The following is a 19,180-nucleotide window of genomic DNA, read 5'->3' as shown; positions in this document are numbered from 1 at the left end:
GTGTTCTCAGGACCTAGGCCTAAATGCATTTCAACACACTGTACATTGTGCTACCTGTGTTGTTGTGTGCTAAGGAGAAATTACAAAACAGTTGTTTGCAGGTTTTGTATCATGGCTGTATAGATTAGCTAATTTTCTGAAAATTAATTTCTTTTACTATTTATTTCATATGAGGAAATTTATCTTTTACAAACCTTCATCGATCGAAAAACAACCCACAAAAAAATATAAAGAAACCTGCCTTCAAGTTGCCAAGTGACAGAAAGGCAAACTTGTCATTTATTTAGGAGATTTTTCTTAAAATGGATGGCATAGTCCTGAATACAGATGTTGTTCTTTGTAAAGAAAGCAAAAATGTCCACTTGCTTCTTCAGGTCAATAACTCCCAAAATGTCTTGTCTGGGCGCTAGCTGGGATTAATTTTTTTCTAGTAGAAATTATCTAACAGTTAGGGGCGTGGTATAGCATTTTCAGCTCCATATTGACTTATGGAAAGATAAAACAGCTGGGGGAGAGGCAGAGGAGGAGGACTGTCTCCCTCTTTACATTGACATATGGAACCTACCAGGTAGATGGCTAACATGGGCAGCCGATGTTAGGTGAGTGGTATACTGAGGCTTCTCTCGAATACCACATCCAGGTACTCTAACAGGAGTGGTTAGTATAAACAAAGCTAAATAAATAAAAAACTCAGGCCTGGAATTAGATACAATCTATATGGTGCCTGGGTTCAATTTCCTTTATTAATGTCTACCTACAGATGCCAATAATGCAAGCCTGCAGAAACCTTTAGGGTTCAGTCATGAGAGGGTGATAGGATTTTTTACCTTATAAAATAGGCTAGTGTTTTAAAATCATTTCTGTCATCTCCCTAACAGGAAGGCAGGTATCTAACATCTTCAGATGTCCCGAAGACTTCAAAGTGACTTCACATGGAGTAAACCACCGTTTCTGTTGCCTCTCTAAGACACCTAGCTGGTTCCTTCATTGGACCCGAAGGTGTTTCCTACTCCTGGAGCTGACATATTACCTACTGCATGCACTGAGGGGTTTCGCAGACCCCACGAGGGTCAGAGCATTTTAGCATGGCCTGTTAGCCCAACTCGGTGCTGTGCAAACTTGTGCCATGTAGCAGGGGCAGGCTGTGTCCCTGTGTGGGCCATCCTCCTGCGCTCCCTCCTGCCCTGGCCCCCCGCCGACACTGGGGCTGTGTCCCTTCCCCCAGCAACACCCCCATGATGCATGCAGAGTACCCACGGACAAGTAAGGCTGTCACAGCAAAGTGGTCTTAATACCCGGTGGTGAGGTCTTACCAGGGTTTAGTCTAAACCAAGATTTGTGAAATAATCATTATTACGTATGAATTATCGTAAAATAACAATGCAATGGGAAGACAAATTTGCTAAATCATCACCATTCATCTTAATAAGCTGCCTTGTGAAAATGATCAATAAAACATTACCCCAGTACAAAGTATTTTTCAGAATGTACATTAACATCAACACTGGGAATGCTGCACACCAATCCTGGCATGGCACTGGCAGTCAGTACTTTTTAAAGAGCTTCCCCAGCTCTTTTTTACATATTTGTATATTTTTAAAATATTTTTAAATTTTTAAAACTGCTTGTATTTCCCCCCCAGGGTCACTGCTGAAGCACTGTCCATCCCAAGAATGCACAATCAGGATCTTATCCTGGAGTTAAATTACCACCCCTCAAAAAAAAATCCCTCAAAACAATGCAAAGGCACTTTGGAAATGTCTTCACACTTTACTTCTTTTTCACACTAATATTGATGACTTCACTTATCTGAGTTAAACCCTGTAGCAGGCCTTTTCCTTTGGTCCCTGTTTTGTCAAAACTATAATAAAATCAGTAAGAGTTGTGTATAAAGGAAAACTGTAGGACAACAGAGGATATCAAGGATCTAATCTGTGGACACAGCAGAGAAAATAGCAGACACAAGATACATATTAATCAGGAAATAGGAATAGATATGTGTCTGCGTATCTTTATTCATATACATATTCATACTGCAGGCACACATATCTGTTCCTATTGTTTGCATGTGTAAATGAACATAAACAGTTAGAGAAAAAAATTTACACAAAACTGTACTAGTAAGAAATGTTTACATTTCACTTAGCAAAAGAAATAGAGAGGGGGAAAAAATCTGAATTCTTAAAGGTCTGTGACAAAATATTTATGTCTGCAGGACATAACTGTTTAAATTTGCTTTAATTATGTGTTTACAGTGAGGAAGACTTTTCCACAAACAGAGGAAACTATACCATAGACTTGGCCACATTTCAGTTTAAAATACCACTGGAAATATGCTTCATCAGTTCACGTCACCACTGTATTGGTGGTCTTCTTGTCAGTTTACCTTAATATTAAGTTTTAAATATTTGTTCACCTACTGTCAGAAACCTCTCAAAACGCCACAAAAGACAAGTTAAACAATATGTGCAGTTTCAAAAAAAAATCTCCTACATTATATGTTTTCCCCTTTTTGTGTAATAAAGTCTAGATGTGCAAACATAGGAGCTGGAAGTTTTACAGAGATTAAAACTCTGTTAACAGGAGTTTCAACTCCAGGCATTTTCTTTTCTACTATTTCATTCATAGGAACCTTCTTTAAATGTGAGTCCCTTGTTTGTACACTGTAACGTAGCACTTTCTAACATTACAAAGGCATACACTGAGCCCGTTTAACTAACTACTACGGGTTTTTTTTTCTGAAATTGAAATTATATTCATTAATGTTTGGAAAATATATGAAGAAATCCAAATGAAAAAGAAATCACAGAGTGCAGTTTAAAACAGAAATGTAAGAACTCACGCATTTTCCACACTCACTACACCACCGATTCTAAACACTGGATTGCAAACAGAGAATATACTGCTGCAAAAGTTTACAGTAAGGAAAAAGAAAGGACTATAGCAGTGCTTACACAAATCAAAACAAGAGACAGAACAGTCAAATAAACAGTAGGAAATCTGCACAGTCCTTGAGAATGCATTCTCATGTTCCCAAGAAACAAAAGTGCTGGATACAAAACTTAACATTGCTAAACATTTAGTAGGATTTTTTCCTTGCTTCTCTTAAAATTCAACTAGCTCTTGCCGTAGACTTGCCTGAAGTTTTATTAGTGCAGCATAGTTCAGGAGAATTACTGAAAACCGTACCTTTTAATCCAGGGATTTGCAACAGGAGCTCTCAAAGCTGAGATGTAATTAAACTAAATATTCAACCCAGGCAAAAGGCTTTGCAGGTGTGGAAAGGAGGAGGGGGTAAGTTCAGCTCAGTGACTGTCACTTGGTGGAAAACCCTCCTGCTTCTATTCCATAGCACAGTTAAAAAATAAGGTTTCTCTCAATGAACACAATCCAGGCTGACACCCACATTAGATCATATGGTAATGATATGTCTCCTGTATTGTAGCCAGAAACTTTATCAGCTCTTTTGCTTTCTTTTCCTCCTTTTTCTTTTTCATTTGCTTTATTTCTTTTTCATCTGTTTAGAATCCCAAACTACTTGTACACTATAAGACAGATGCTTAGCTGTAATTCATCTTACTTATTTTATTTATGTCCCTACAACATATATTTAGGAAAGTTTTCTTGGTTTTAACTATGTTTTTTTTTTCTGACTCATTACTGAGAAGAATGTTTGGCTGTTCCTCTTGTTTATAGTATTTGTAATTCAAGGAAATAATATAAAATTAATCTTGGAGTTAGTCAAAGTGGAGATTAATATCAGAAGAAAGGGGTAGCTTTAGGTAAAACTATTTAAACAGATATCAACCTGCCTTTGCTTATGCTATAATCATTGTCATACCAAGGAGTATATAGTGTAATATACTATTATCCTGTCTAATAATAGAGTTTTTATGTATTTCTTCAAACTACAGCATGTTTTTGATATATATGAAAATCATGTTTTCATTAGTAGAACGATTCTAACATTTGTGGTTAGAACTGCTTTATATAAACTTTGCTTTTTTTTTACTGCTTTCTCACCAGGACAGCAAAGCAGAGGGGAAATTAGCTTTAACTGTTTTTTGGGGGTGGGTTCTTTTGGTTTTTTGGTTTTTTTAAGAAGCAGTGGAGATTTTCTAAAGCATGAAAGGAAAAATGTATCTGACTCATTGTTCAGATTTATATTTTATTTTAGTAATTTCTGGTTTGACGCAAATATCAGTGGAAGCTAAAATGCAGTTACTCTATTCCTGCGCAATTTTTAAAGTCTAGCAAACCAAAAGGAGAGCAAATACAATAATTACTATTTATTTAGTAATCCAAACACATTGTGAACATGTGTAGCTTCCCCGTGCTGTTAGCTGTCCTATCTAAATACTGGAGGCTTGTGTCTCTGTGTTTTGACTTGTATCCTTTTATTTCTGCCCCTAGGCTAAGACCAGGTGCAAATCTGAAATTAAAGCCTGTAAAATGTGACATGATGTTTAGAATGTGACATGAATTTTTTAGAAACACAATAAACTCTCGAAATTTTAGCTATTCTCTTCATTAATTTCAAGAAGAGCCATTAAAACAGCTCTTATAATTGTTCTCCTTTGGTGGAAGAAAACATGGTAGAATAATTGCTGGTTTTGGTCAATGTAGCACAAAGGTGTAATCAGACATCTTGCATTACAGCTTCTTTATATAGTTCACTCCAAAAGTCAAGGATCATTTATTTGCCCCTAGTCCTTGAGCTGACTTCTTTCCCCTGCCTCTCCACTGGGTTCAAGACTACTAATGATTTTTGTTGTGACATTTTTCTACATATGATTAGTGGTGTTCCAAGCTTTCATGCTTACAACAAAGCCTTATCTTTGTCCAGAAGTGTCACCATGAGGCTTGCTGAAATCTTGGCTGCATCTTAGCAATGTCAGTTATTTGAACCTTGGTCACCGGCTGCATCTGGTGTTTAAAAACATTTCAAAGCAAGATTTTGATGAGGAACAGGTCAGGGTAAACTTGTTGTCAGTTTGCTTCACAAAAGCCATTCATATCCTTTCCCAGTAAAATCGTAATACATTTGTTCTGATATCTGTTAGCGGGTTGAAAGGCACTATAATTTAATAGCTTAGTCATCTCTTTGGAGGCACAGGAGGGGATGGAGGGCCACCTCTTCTTTTTTGCCTTAGGCATTAGGGCGAGTCAAACAAAACCACGACGATCAAGGTGGCAACAGGTGGAGCACTGGGTACCTGCTGGGTGCAATGGGGCTCCTGCTCTGCCTGCAGAGGAACTGCTCTTCTCTGTCATAAAGTCCAGCCAAAGAAGCTCAGAGGGGAAAAGATGTTACCACCCTTAGGAATTAGGAAAACACTTGTGCTGCCTGTCGATACCCAGAGGTAGAAGGGGTATGTGTCAGGTGTCCAAGCCCTCCTGAAATGCAAAGTGGAGTATGTGGAGGACGGAGCAACTGAATGGGAGAGGACTCGGGTCACTGAATATTGGTGTAGTACCCTGTTCATTGTTTTGTGTCATTTGTGTGCTTTTATGGGAATGTGGGATCCTTTCTGATACAAGTATTCCTTTTACCCCACTCTTTGCTCCCTGCTTTGTCACTCAGAAGATAAACAACTATTTTTAAAAAAACAACCCAACAACAATATTAAGACATTATGTAATTTTAAGGCCCATGACCGCACACAGGGCCCAGCATCGATAAGCTCTCCTTCCCAGTCTGACCTACTTTGACTACAGCTCAGTCAATATAAAAAAATCATGTTTAGAAAAACTTGGTTTCTATATGATTTTATTACTCCAATTTAACAAACTTATAGGGCTAGATGCTGCTCCAAGTACTGATTTCCAGAAAGTTACAGGCAACTGCATGTTAATGTTATTTATATAACAGTCTTTTTATTAAATTTTGATGGATAGCATCTGCTTCATTTGCTCACAGCTCATTTTGTGGACCTTTCAAAGGGCAGTGGTGGGAGAGAAGACAGGAAACCTGCCTGCTGTTGACTGCTTTGCCTGGGTCCGGTGGAAATCTCTGCAGGAAGGAGCTGAGCAGCTGCCCAGTAAGGAGCAAACATACCCTGGGGGAAGAGCTCCTGGGGCTGGGCTGGGCGAGAGGCACGTCCAGCAGGCACCCAGCGCTGCCAGCACAGGTTGCAGACTCCTCAGAAGAATGGGGAGCTGACATAATCTGCCCCTGGGGGTGGAAAGAAAGGCGCTTTTTGGGGGGGGGAGCCTGGGGGGGAAAAAAAAAAAAGGCGTAGCGTTTATTGCCATCCAGAATGTTACTGGAATAAAACCAAAGCAGGAGGACAGGATCTGTCCTGCAGAAACATGGTGGCCTGGAGTTTCAGGTTCTTCCTCATTCTAAGTTTCCACTACAGAAAAAAGGCATTTTTTTTCTTGAGCTGCCTTCTAATAGATCCCAGCTTTGATGATCAAAGACTGGTTAGCGTTGTTGTGGTTGTTGTGGTAAGGAAGAGAGGCAGGCAAATCCGCCTCAACGTCCTCATGAACCAGCTAGGTAAGTGCCAGTCCCCATCAGGAAGGGATGAAACCAGATCCCCTGTTTGGCTGCCTCTCGGGGGCCCTTTCCACCTCCTGGGCTTTACTGGCTCCCTAGCACGGCATCCTCCGCATTCTCTAATATACTACTGCCTGTCTCTCCTCTCCTTTCTACACTATGCATAATAATTTCTTCCAATCACCTGTAGTAAGCTGTTCTTTACCATAGCAATGGAGTTCCTTTACTAAAAATGTGAGTAAATATTGACCCGAGCTTAGTAAACATTGATCCAGGTAAATATTGACCCAGGCACAGCCGGACAAGCTAGCTAAAGAGACAGAAATTTAATTTCTGGATATTCTGAGTATCAAAGTTTCCTTCAGTGCTCTGTGACCTCAGAAAAGATAGCCCTCAACTTCTTGACATTTCTACAGATCAAAAGGGCCAATGTATCAGATTTTGGACGTGTGCTACCAGTAGCATTATTTTTCTGCGGCTGTGAAAGTGCGTCTTGTATAACTGTTTGAACAAAATGCAACCAAACTTCCAAAGAGAGAGCCTTCTCTCTGGAGTAATAGTTTCTTCCATCACTGTCTGTCCTCCCTTCTCTCCCCTTCCCACTCTGCAGGAACACGTACTGCGTACCCCTCACGTCATCTCCCTGAGCTCTTCTGAACGCAGTCCGTGGGATCTACAGGTCACTCTAGGACACAAATTCAAATTGTCCTCAGCTGAAGTATCTGACATGTGATCATGTCCTTTCCTTTGGTCTCTTTTCTTTGGAGAGGCTAATCTGTTCCTGTCCTCGACATTGGCTTTCCTTTCTGCTGGCATTTCTATTCTCTCCTGAATCAAACCGTTTTGTCCAGGTGCATCCAGCAGCTGCAGGAGCTAACCACCTATCAGTGTAGCCTTACTACTCACTATGATTTCAAATGCTCTGAACTCAACTTCCACCTTTGAGGAGGAAGCCTGTCCTAACTATTGTTCACACTTTTGTAGTGTAGACGTACATTTTGAGATCACTGTTATCTCTCTCTCTCAAAACTGCAGCAAATAGATAAAACTAGACTTTGTATGAGTCTTCGCAGCTCCTAGCCGTCCTAGAAACAGAGTGAGAGAAAAGTAAAAGTGATCATAGACCAAAGACCCCAGAACCCCACCTTGACTTCACCTCTTCACCTTTAAATAACGGTGAAGAAAACATATGCAAAAATATTTGCTGTCATATACACTGATATACATCTGTATTAGTACTCTGGTGCTCCATTTGCTGTGTTTCAGTGACAGACAGCATTGCATTTTTTTCCTGCCTGGCTTCTGTATGAGTGTCAGCAGCCTCCTGCCCTCCAGAAAATCTCTTACATGAAGGAAAGAGTGAAAGAACGTCACTCTGGGAGTGCGGGCCATGAAAGAAGGAGTGATGACCGGTGAGGAGAGAGGATTAGTTTAGGTAAGAGGAGATGAAATTTCAAGTGAGCAGCTGTTTCATCAGATTTTGGCCTTTCTTTCTATTTTGCACTGTCTTGAGTTGGAGTCCAACCATTTTCAAAGTTCAGATGAAAAATCCAAACCTTAATTCTCATTTTGATGGCCCTTAGGTCATGCTCTGGACAAGCCTCATCATCCCAGCTGGATTACACAATGCCCTAGAAAAAGATGACAGTAATTCATGCAAATGTTGGAACTATACTCCTTGCATGTCCTCTGTTAGTCAGGGGTTATGAACCAGCATTCAAAATGAGACACATCCTGTGCAGCTCTGAACAGCCTCTTCCCAGATTATGAAAAACATGTGAATAACCAGGTCATCCTTGACTTCCAATTTAGTCATCACAGAAAGTAAACTTTTTCAGGGGGAGCTAGTGACTGTATTACTGAGGAAAGTCCTGGAAAAAGGAGTGGAATAGAAAAAAAGGACCTTTACAGTAGTGTTTGTATGTGTGTCTCTGTATTAAAATGCTCATTTTTGTATGTTGGCAATCTGCTGAGGAAATAAATAATTACTAACTTCTGCTAAACATATGAAATGGTGACTTTGAAGATATAAGCAATGACATCACAAAACTTACCAGTTTTGTTTGGATTCCATGACCTCACTATAGAGAAGAGCTGTTGAGAATCCTAAGGTGGATGACAATGAGTTACATGGGAACCAACCCTGTCTAAACAGGGTGTGCCCTGTGGGGTTCAAATGAAAAGGATGTGCTTTTCGTAACTCTTGAACCTTTGAAGTAACTCACTGCATTTGAGTCAATTTAAAAACATAGTAAAGAAAAGTAATGATGTGGGAGCAGAGTCCAAATAGCATAGACGATATCCGGCATTCAGGATGGAGAAGTGATCATGAGAACACTACACACTGTATTCAATTTTTACCTGATTTGAAGACATGGAAAAGTAGAATACAAGCCTCTTTAAGAAGGGTGAAATGGAAGTTCATAAAAGGGGGCAGTAGGAAGCTTTTAAATTCATTATCACACTATCATGGCTTAGAGTTTAAAAAAAAAAAGTTTTGAATATTTTAAAAATCTTTTTCTATCAACATAGAATCAGATTTCTTCCAAGATCACTTGGAATTAGGGTCATCAGCCATTAAATACTTCCAGGTTACAGTATTGTTCAGGGAACAGTCTTAAAAATATCCATTGCATTTCATTAAGCATCTGAAGAGTCATTCACTTTAACTTGCTATTAACCAGATATGGGCTTTCTTTTGACTACTATTTAAAGCATATTCTACTTTTATTTTTATAAATAAGCTCTTCAGAGGATTTCTCTGACCAAGTAATTGCACTGATGTTCCTCAACCATAATTTTCCATAGTCATCCTGGATAAAACATAGTGAGGTTTTCTAAACAAAACAGAGTTTAATTCTACATGTAAAAACTTTTTCATGTGATGGCAGTTCCTTCAGCTATTGAATTACAGTGGAATGTTTATTGGTAATCAGAAAAAATGAAGGCTATACTTTTTCTGCATTATTCATTGTTTTATTTCCTTCTTTACAAACATGTTTTTCAGTTACTTCTTTGTTCCATACCGTGTTCCTGGAGCAACCTTCTGTTCCAAATAGACCAGCTACATTTTAATTTAGAGGATAACACACATATCCATTGTGTTTCAACAGAATAAAAGTTAAGCTAGTATTTGATTATAAATTATTCTTGGTGTGCATTTATTTCTCTCACTTTTGGGTTTTTGGTTGTTTGGGTTTTTTTAGATCTGTGCACATAATAGATGAATTTATGAGCATGACACACCCCCAGGAGACATAAATCATATCATCTTATTGAAATTGCAGCATCCTGTGATTTATGCCATTTCAAAGTTTAGCCACTGAATTTCTTGACTCATCTTCATCTATCTTAATATACCAGGAACCCAAACCCTTAGAGACCTAAGTCAAAAGTTTGGAAAAGTGACTAACAGTTTTCCAAAATATCTCTAATAGATCTGATTTTCAAAGAGTCTTTCAAAGAGCAGGTTTTGAAAATCAGGTATTGCATAACGCACTGGAGGATGCCAGAAAACAGCCAGGCACCCACACCAACTAACCACTTTTGAAAATCTCAGTATATTAAACTAGTTTGACTCTACCAACTAAATTTAAGGATAGTTATTTTGCCTTACGTGTAAAAATTAAATAGGATGTTTCAAAATGAATGTATCAGCTTTTTATAACAAGATGGGAAGCTTGCCTCTGAAGAAGCCACACATATGCTTGCAAGCAAAAATCTGTTCAGAGACTGCTCTTCATTTATAAAACCAAAACCACTGCAAATTGGATCTTGAGACTTGGACAGGTTGGAACAGTCATTTGTCATGTTGTTAAAGGTTTTCCACTGTGTTCCTGCCCCTTGTGTCTCTTCCAAATTGTTTAAATCACCTCTGCAAAAGGAATTGCCTATCTTTCAGGTACAATTAGAAAATTCAGCTCTGAGGAGGAGTTCACACTGTATGTAACCCGTTCACGCAGCCTGCAATGCCATTTTTGTGTCAATTTAAAATGAGAAATATTTGGCAAAAGCAGCAATGGAATTAAGTCACAAAAATAAGCAATTATTTTTCAAATTATAGGATAGAAGAGGGAAAAACAAGTTTTAAAAATACATCCAAGAAACTTTTAATCATCTTGAGGACTTTGTAGAATCTTTTGGGCCTCACAAAAGCCTTACTTTTGTGGCTTTATGTCTGGGTTTTTTCACCTATCCAACTATGGCTATAACTTAGGTTATATTTTAGCCTAAAGGACACCAGCTATTTAGTCTGAAGTGCCTAATAATCACAATCTATTTGTCAAGTCCACATCCAGGACAGAAACCTATATGGTTTACAGAATCCATTTTGCAACCTCACTTCTCCTTCCAGGTCCCAAAGACATTGCATTCCCTCAGCTCCAACAAAATAAACCTCTTGACTATGGGTTACAGCAGGCTTGCAGGGGCAAATTAGGGTTACTTAGGGTTAAGATTACTTTAATACATTTTTATTTTGTTCTGTGGCTTTGAAGTGCTAAATTTGAAGTCACCTGAAGTCAGTGGGTTTATACCCTTTGTTATAAATGTTATGAGGACATGCAGGAGGTGGCATTGCTGGGCTGAGAGGCTCATTGGGCTGACCAGTCTGATGAGCTCAAGTATTCAACTATAATGACAACAAAACGTGTCGCTCTGGGGGTAGAGCTCTATTTCATCGCTTGCCACCACTTTACATAGCTTCATTTCTCGGTATGTTTTGACTCCACAAACATTACTGGCCAACCGTTTTATATGAATTTAGTACACTTATGGAGCTCCCACCATCTACGGAAATTCTCCCTCATTTCCTGTAAGTCTCCCCACAACCTCTCAGATTTTGTGTTCATTGAGGCAGTTTGGTGCTCTTTTCCAAAGCAAGCAGCTTCTTCATATAGTTGCTTTTTTGAATAGTGAATTGATAATTGATTACTGTATGTTTCAGATTAAAGGAGAACAAAATTGGTGGCAATAAAAAAGTATAAAATGTAGGAAATGCAACTGCCAAATATGCTGGAGACAGCAACATGGGTTTTTGTAGTTTTTAAAAGTATTCTTTGAATCTTCAAAGAAGGTTCAGCCTGTCTGAGAGTATTATTTTTTTATGGCTTCTCTTATAAGATTATACCTCAGGATATTTTATTTTTAAAAAATGAAACCATAATATGACTTTCTGTTTATAATAAAAGATCGGTGGCTGCAGAAGATGAAAATTCACATTCTTGTATTTCAGGTCTAAAGTTTTTAAAAATAATGTCAGATATCTTTCATCAAGGAAAAACAGAGTCAAATTACTGCTTTATAATGAAAGTTTGTACAATATTTATTGTAGCTTGAATTGGTTTCCTTACCAGTCTTAGAATTGCTTGGCCTGTTCTGAAAAAAATGTGAATTTTGCCTTATATGTATGCCCGTTTTTCACCAAAACAAATGTTTAAGTGTGTATTTTCATCTTGTCCAGTTAAAAAGTGTTGTGAACTTAGGGATTTGCCATTTTGTACGCTAAAGGAGAAGGAATTGCTGCTTGATACTGAGGAGAGATAAGCCTTGTGCTGGGTGCTTAGTGGGACTATAGAAAATATTGTGATGACCCTATGATTGCTATGACTATAAACTCTTGAGTCAGGGCAGCTGGCAATTATACAGCAAATTAGTACAAATTGTGACTTAATTAAATGAGACATTTCTTGACATCCAGAGTACTTTACCTTCTTTTTTTCCTAGTTTCATTTTGTTTGTATAAAGCTGGTGAACAGAAGTGACTGATGGGACATATGCAATAGCTTTACCAATCTCTGACCTACAGTGTGCCCTTTGCCCAGACTTCCCAGGCTTATCTTAAGTGTAAAAGCTTGATTTTGGTTTAGATCCACCACTTCTTACTGAATTTTGGATTTCTGTGTTAGCTTTTCTGCAGTCCAAGAGGTAGTCCAAGACCTATCAACTCATGATTACATAAGGCACAGAAAACTGTGCATCAGTTTCTTACTTCTTCCAGTTTCTTTGCTTTTGGAGAACAGTATGCTCAATATAGGCAGTTACTGGACACAAGGATATTCCCTATCACCATGACAAATCCACATGTATTTTTATTTAGAATCTTAATAATTAAATTATTTTATCAGAATATCCTTTTGCTTGTCTTTATAACCATCCAGCTCTTTGAAAAGACCCCAAATCATCAGATAGGCAATCTGATTGTCTGACTTGTGTGTATGAAAAAGTCCAAAAGTACTTAACAGGAAACAAAATTGGTTTTGTATAGTATTTTTAAAACAGCCAACACAATCAAATGGAAAATTAATGGAAAAATTATATTCTTACTATAGAGTTCTGTTCTACATCCTGTTCCATGTAAAAATTCTGTTGAAAGAATCTCATTCATTATTTGGTTCTCTTGGGTTTTGAGTCTTTTCTGTAAAAGTACATTTATTTTATTCCTATTTAACTCAATAAGATTTTTCAATAAGAGTGACTGTAAGCTGGAGTCCCACATCTCTTTTATTTAAATGTACATTAGTCATTAACCAGCTATATATTACATAGTAAATATGACATAGTGTTTACAGGGTTGCCAAACATAATGAAGTGGTTTCCTTCTGTGTTCATTAATTTCCAGAAAAAACCTACATTTTATCTAAGGTAAGCTAACACAATTAATTTGACACGAGTGTCATGGGTTGTGGGTCTGTAAAAACTATAGACACAAGTGTGACAAACACTCTTTTGAGGCTGATATGCTTTTCAGCTGATAACCCAGCCGCACTTTATAGTGTATAAACTGCATGCTACGTCTGCGAAGGAGGAGGTCCAGCACGTGTTTTCTCACTAGCGGTATTCCACCGCAAGCTTATGACAAAGTGCAGCATGAAAATCACACTAACGATAGCAATGTAGGATGTGCTGTGAGGCGGCATCAAGTAAAACACCTCTCAGGGATGCTGATTCCCCCCCGCGGCTGTTTCTGTTCCTTGTGCCCAGGCAGATCCAGGACAGCTCCACTCCCCAGCACTAGATCCTGTTCCTCAGCCCTACTGATGGTTATTAAAGCTTTCCCAATATCAACCATGAGTCTCTGCTGCAAATTAAGCCAGTTACTCCTTGTTCTAGTTCTTCTGGGACAACTCATCACAGTCTTCTTCACAGCAACCTTTTGCACAGTTGGAGTGTCCTCATTTCCTTCCTAAGACTTCTCTGAACAACTGCTGATCCTCTAACCATTTCTCGTTATAAGTTTTTTCCTGCTCTTCTGATGATTCATTTATTCTCCAACAGATTCTCTTAATTTAATCTTAAAATAGGGTGCCTCACACTTTATATGAGTTTCACCAGAGCCTAGAAGAGTGGAGCAATCATCCTCTGTGCCTTGTCTGCTACACCAGAAAGTCTTGTGTTTTATCTCTCTGGAGGTACTGACAGTAACGAATCTTCGAAAGGATTGACTCTTGGTCTAGTTACCTTTTCCTTGACAGTGATTAAAGCTCTTCTTATTTTTAGCCTTAATGAATTGAAAGGAAAACCCGGGTTTGGATGAACAGCCCTTTTTTTGACGGAATCTTTGTCACCATATTATGTTCTTTTACATGTCTTCAAAATATACGAAAACGAGCAAGCCTCTACCTTTGTATCTGATACAAAGGCACCATACCACCTACCATGTGAAAATTACAAATTTTCTCTGATTACTTCATCACATCTTGTAGCTTCGTTTCCCCTTTTGTGGAATAATGATGACACCAACTTTCTCTGAAAAGTAGTCTTGAGCTTGCCAAGGATTTCTACATCTTAGTGGCATTATAATCAAACTTTAAAGAACTGTGAGGTGGATTATTTGAATGCTTGACCTTCCCTCACAGCCTTTAACTACCTGACTTACAGTAATGGAACAAGACCTACATCCAGTGGGTAATTCTCCTACTTCAGAATCCAACAAAATAGTTCACAAATCAAAAAGAACGGCTTCTCTAAAAACAAAGATGACTACATATTCTGAAACAAGAAGGAAAAGTTGATGCGTCATCTTCCCATTGAAACAGTGTAAAAAGTGACTGTCTTGAATTCCTGGCTTTTCTGTAGACTTCAGGATTGGCTCAATCAACAAATGTGAGTTCAGCCATTAAAAGGCTAATGTCTAAATACCCTTTTCAGGGTTGACAGTGAATATCAGTGCCAATGCTCTGAGAACTGTCCTAAAACTAGGGGTAGTAACATTTTATTTCGGTTGCTTTTGTCTTTTTTTGTGTAGTGATCGTGTGGGCACATCAGTCAACACAAGGAGAACCTGGCAAAAGCAGCTCTGATCAGATTGGAGGCAAACTCCATCGTGTCCTGAAGACAGAGTAAGAGATCAGCAACAAAAATATACGTATAATCTGGATGTAATTTCTGAACACTGCTCTGCATTTAGCAGAGAATGAATGAAATTGGACATCTATTTCAAATGTCTAGAGTAGCAGACCTTTCTGAGACTGCAAAAAAAAAAAGTTGTGCACAAAAATTACTGTTTTCCTTGAGGGATTGTAGGCTTAGATTTCTTCAGTTTGTCTGGTGTAAATATTGAAGATTAAAATTTAATATAAGGAAGGCTATCTTGAACCTACTATAATCAGGTTTACAGCAGTCATTTAAATTGGACTGATTTAGTTCTTTTTACCCTTGCAGAGATCATCTGTAAATATTTCGTGGGAAGTACATATTATTTCAGAGAAATCTTGTGGTTTGTTTAATTTGGTCCAAAAAAAAGATTCCTGTCTTTTCATATGTGTCTGAAGGAAGAAGTTATGGAGTAAATTTGCAATGCCATTGAGCCTGGGTTTTCCTCTTCACTGGTAAAATAAAAATGTGGATGCAAATTTTATAGCAACCCATTTCACATGAACCGGTTACTGAGGGAATGTATTAACACTGGGACACACAATGATGTGATTTGTAGACATGAAAGAATAGCCAGGCAACTTTAAAATTGCAGTTCAACAGGACTGTAGAGTTGTATAGAGACAGCAGAGTTTTTTCTGGCACTGAAGAGACTTTGCAATCCAGATATTTTCTTGTGAAAGCCATTCTTGGAGGGTGGATATGGAAAAGGCAAAGTAGTTATATTCATTGTATTTTGTATTAAATATGCTACTAAATATAAGTCATTGCAGTATGCAAAAATGTGTATCCTTTGAATATCTGAAAAGTTTATGCTCTAGCAGATAGCGCTATAAATAATAAGTGGTATCTGGGAAAGAGCATCTCTTGTGACAAAAATACATCACTTGTATAAGATTGAATGTGAATAAATAAATGTATTAAATAAATTGAAGGAGAAAATAAAGAAACATAAGACAGAAAAAGGGGGAAAGAGAGTGCTAGATGGAGAAAGATTAAAATTCAAGCTACGCCTATTGCTCGCCAGACTGAATCACTTAAAGTTTTCCTCCCTTAGCACATATATTTTTCTGACATCTTTTCCCATTATTCACCAAGACTTAAGAAATATGTATGCTTGAACACTCCCACAGGGTTATACTTCTTTCTACTTTCTGTCATGCTGAGAAATTTCTTCAGTCCCTTCTAGAAAAAGAAACCTGTATTTTTACAAGGCAAATTTTATGTTCAAAGTTTCTTAATTTAAAAAGTGGGCTTTTTGGAAATTTCTAAATAACAGGTAGAGTGGATTGAACACTGGAATGATATTGTTAAGCACTAGACTCCCTTCAAGCTTGTATGTTGCACAGAGGCCACTAAAAGCAATCTGGCTGCTCACTGACCACTGCCGGTCAGGGCTTTACTTCAATATTTCAGCTGGGCTGCCCTGGTGTAGTTCTGGGGTGAGAAGAGCAGAAAAGTAAAGACCGTCACAGGCATGTCGGAAAGCTTGTGTAGCTTGGGCCCAGAGGGAAGCACAAGGCTTATGGGCATTCATAAATTAGTAGGCAAATCTGTTGACTGGATATGCACTGTGTGGTTTTTGTTTCTTCATAAGGTTTATTACTCCAATAATTATTTCCTTTATTTAACTTTTTTTAATTTGCTTTATTTAACAAATAGTGCTGCTCTTTGGAACAATAATTCAATAAGTGAGTTTTTTCCTCCAAATTCCTTCAGTTTTGTACATGATTTGAAAGAAAATGTCTTTTTTTTTTTTTTTTTTTTCACAAGAAGCAGGAAGTTCTAAATGCTTATTTAAAAGAGGGCAATGAACGCTTCCCAGTATGATGTAAAAGTAAAATAAATACCATTCTCAGTCACATATTGTTCAGACAGACACAGTATAAATAGATTATATGAGAGGCCGTGAGAAACTGCCTGAATTAATAGGCTGAGATATGAAAATAGCTTGAATGGTATTATTATGGTGCATTTACTCAAGGGTATTTTCATTTTTGTCCAGATACACCTCTTTTGCCTCATGGCAGAACACTGAAAAATAAGAAATTTTTCCCCCCAAATAGTCTGTAAGGAAAACTCTGTGTGATATTCTGAATAAGAAATACTGTAATATCTAGGGGTTTGCCCCTGTTCTTTACCAACAACCATTATGTTAGAAAATGCTTAGAAACACACTTTCCAAAATAAGTGTTAATGATCAGAAATAAACATTTTCCTCCAAACCCAAAGTTTTTAGCCAAATTCTCTTTAGGCATTTCAAAGGTTCTTTTGACAAACTTGTTTGAGTGGGTGCCTAAAGTTAAGGGACTTAGCAAACTCCTTCATCTTACTACACACAAGGGAATTACTTTTTTCCTTAATTTCAGTGGATGTTGGATATGACCATAAAGAAATAGTCAATTTTGTGCATCAATTCTGTTGTGTTTGCTCAGTGGGAGATGTGGGAATTCAGCACTTCTAAAATGAGACCACATATCTGGACATAAGTATGTATTTGGGGAATTGTATTAGAAAATTTAAGCTACTGTGAAATCATGTATGAATAAAACATTACGGGAAGAGTAACCAGATATTTCACGTACTGAAACAGGAAAATGTTGGCTCACATACACTTTAATAAAGATTTGTATTTTACTTCTGCAGAACGCATTTAGAAGGACCACTAATTTCACTAGTACGGACTTTGTCCATACTGCATATTTCTCCACTAATTATAAGAAACCATTTGGCATTTCCCAGCTCCAGTATCTAATACTTTATCTTTCCTTGGCATGGGATTGGGCTGACATTCTTCATGTAGAGATGTTTGGGAATTAGCATGTAATATACTGCTATGTGTTCGTTACTGTTGAGTTTTATTTTATTACCATATACATGCAGAGTATCAGAGTAGGCAGAGTACCAGCCGCTGCTAGTGAATTAACGTTCAGTGTCTCAGCCAGACAGAATGCACGGGCTTCTTGGCAGCATTCCTCTTTGCATTTTAACGTACTTGGAGTACTTCTAAATATCAAGTAGAGTAGTTTTATGTGCCAGAAAACGTATTTCTGCCATCTGAAAAGTTGAAACAATAGAAAGTTTGAGGTTGTAAAGCTTTTGATTCTTTGACTAGAAATGTTTCTTATGAAATATTTATCTGGTAACAAGAAAATAAGGCTTATCTGTCATTTCAGGTCTCTAGAAGCTATGGTATAAATCTTCATATTAAAATGACATGTATTTAAGTGACATTTGAAAGGCTGGTTTTTATGTTCCATCCAAGTGATCTTTTTGAAAGATGGCATTAGCTTGCACTTACCAGCACTCATGAAAGTACAAGCATGTTGACAAAAACAGCAGCTAGAAAACAACAAAAGTCACTGAACTCGAGTAACTATTCTTGGCAAATAACTTCTCTGTCAAAAATGGACCATTTCTGCCTTTGAATTGTTCACTGTCAGTGATTTTGGAATATACTGACATTTGTTGTAATTTCTTTTGAGCAAAGGGCTGAGAAATTATTGGACTTAACATTCAGATATTCTTTTGAAACAACTTCCATGTGTACATAAGTTCAGTAAGAATAAATACAGAAACCAAAATGAATGTAACTTACAACTTGTGTGAATATTGAAAATATTTTGCCCTCATACACACCAAAATGTAGTGATAACTCAGAACTCCTCCCAGTTTAAATACTCTTTACTTCTAGTAGGTGCATGAAATGTCCAACTCTCACGTTTTCGTATAAAGACTTCCATAGACAGGTGCTGACTATTTTCTTAGGGACAACTTCACATTTTCTGAATATTCTTACAGCTGTTTGAGACTTTGGATATGATTCATGGAGACAAGCAATCTCTAGGATCCTACAGGTAACTTATTGCTTGCATTATTCCAGGTTAAAATTATACCCTATAAGATGGTCATAAATATTAGTCAACCCACTAACTGTAAATATTAAGTAACATACTGGTCTTGACATGCACGTTCATATTTCTTGATACACCTTGTAGATACATCCAAGAAGTGTGGATGTGATATGGAAATGAAATTGTTAGCAGGGAAGAATTTTCTTCTCCAATAAAAGAAATAGCTAAAATGTAAACCACCTATTATTAGATATGTTGTCTGAACTCTTAACTCAGTACTGTTTTGCTCATTACTAAACAAACCTGCTGGACCAAACTCTTGAATTCTGCTTCTTGACTGCAATAACCAACAGTAAATAATGAGAAGGGGCCAAGAAGTTACAGGGCCTGTAACAACCTCATAAAACCTTTCTGTACCAGGCATCGAAACATACCCCAGAACTCCCAACTA

At 37.7% G+C, this 19,180-nt stretch overlaps 1 protein-coding gene and 1 long non-coding RNA gene across 3 annotated transcripts in view; one reads left to right on the top strand and one right to left on the bottom strand.

Annotated features, from left to right (window-relative positions):
• The window catches only part of DCN (decorin), a 39,579-nt gene extending 36,191 nt beyond the window's left edge, over positions 1 to 3,388 (bottom strand). Inside the window, exon 1 of the mRNA XM_069773401.1 lies at positions 3,190 to 3,388. The gene's annotated coding sequence lies outside the window, so the exon portion shown is untranslated. The remainder of the gene's footprint in view (positions 1 to 3,189) is intronic.
• LOC138682488 (uncharacterized) lies at positions 885 to 18,496 on the top strand. Of its 2 annotated transcripts, none has more exons than XR_011322575.1 (3): positions 885 to 999; positions 5,921 to 6,041; positions 14,748 to 18,496. It is a non-coding gene; the product is annotated as an uncharacterized lncRNA (long non-coding RNA). The 2 variants fall into 2 exon arrangements; XR_011322574.1 differs by lacking the exon at positions 885 to 999 and adding an exon at positions 3,371 to 3,419.
• Positions 18,497 to 19,180: the final 684 nt, after the last annotated feature.

The sequence above is a fragment of the Haliaeetus albicilla genome, chromosome 28 (assembly GCF_947461875.1).
Source record: "Haliaeetus albicilla chromosome 28, bHalAlb1.1, whole genome shotgun sequence".
In the NCBI taxonomy this organism is placed as follows: Eukaryota; Metazoa; Chordata; class Aves; order Accipitriformes; family Accipitridae; genus Haliaeetus; species Haliaeetus albicilla.
The sequence above is the reverse complement of the archived record's forward strand: the minus strand, read 5'-3'. Positions and strand labels throughout refer to the sequence as shown.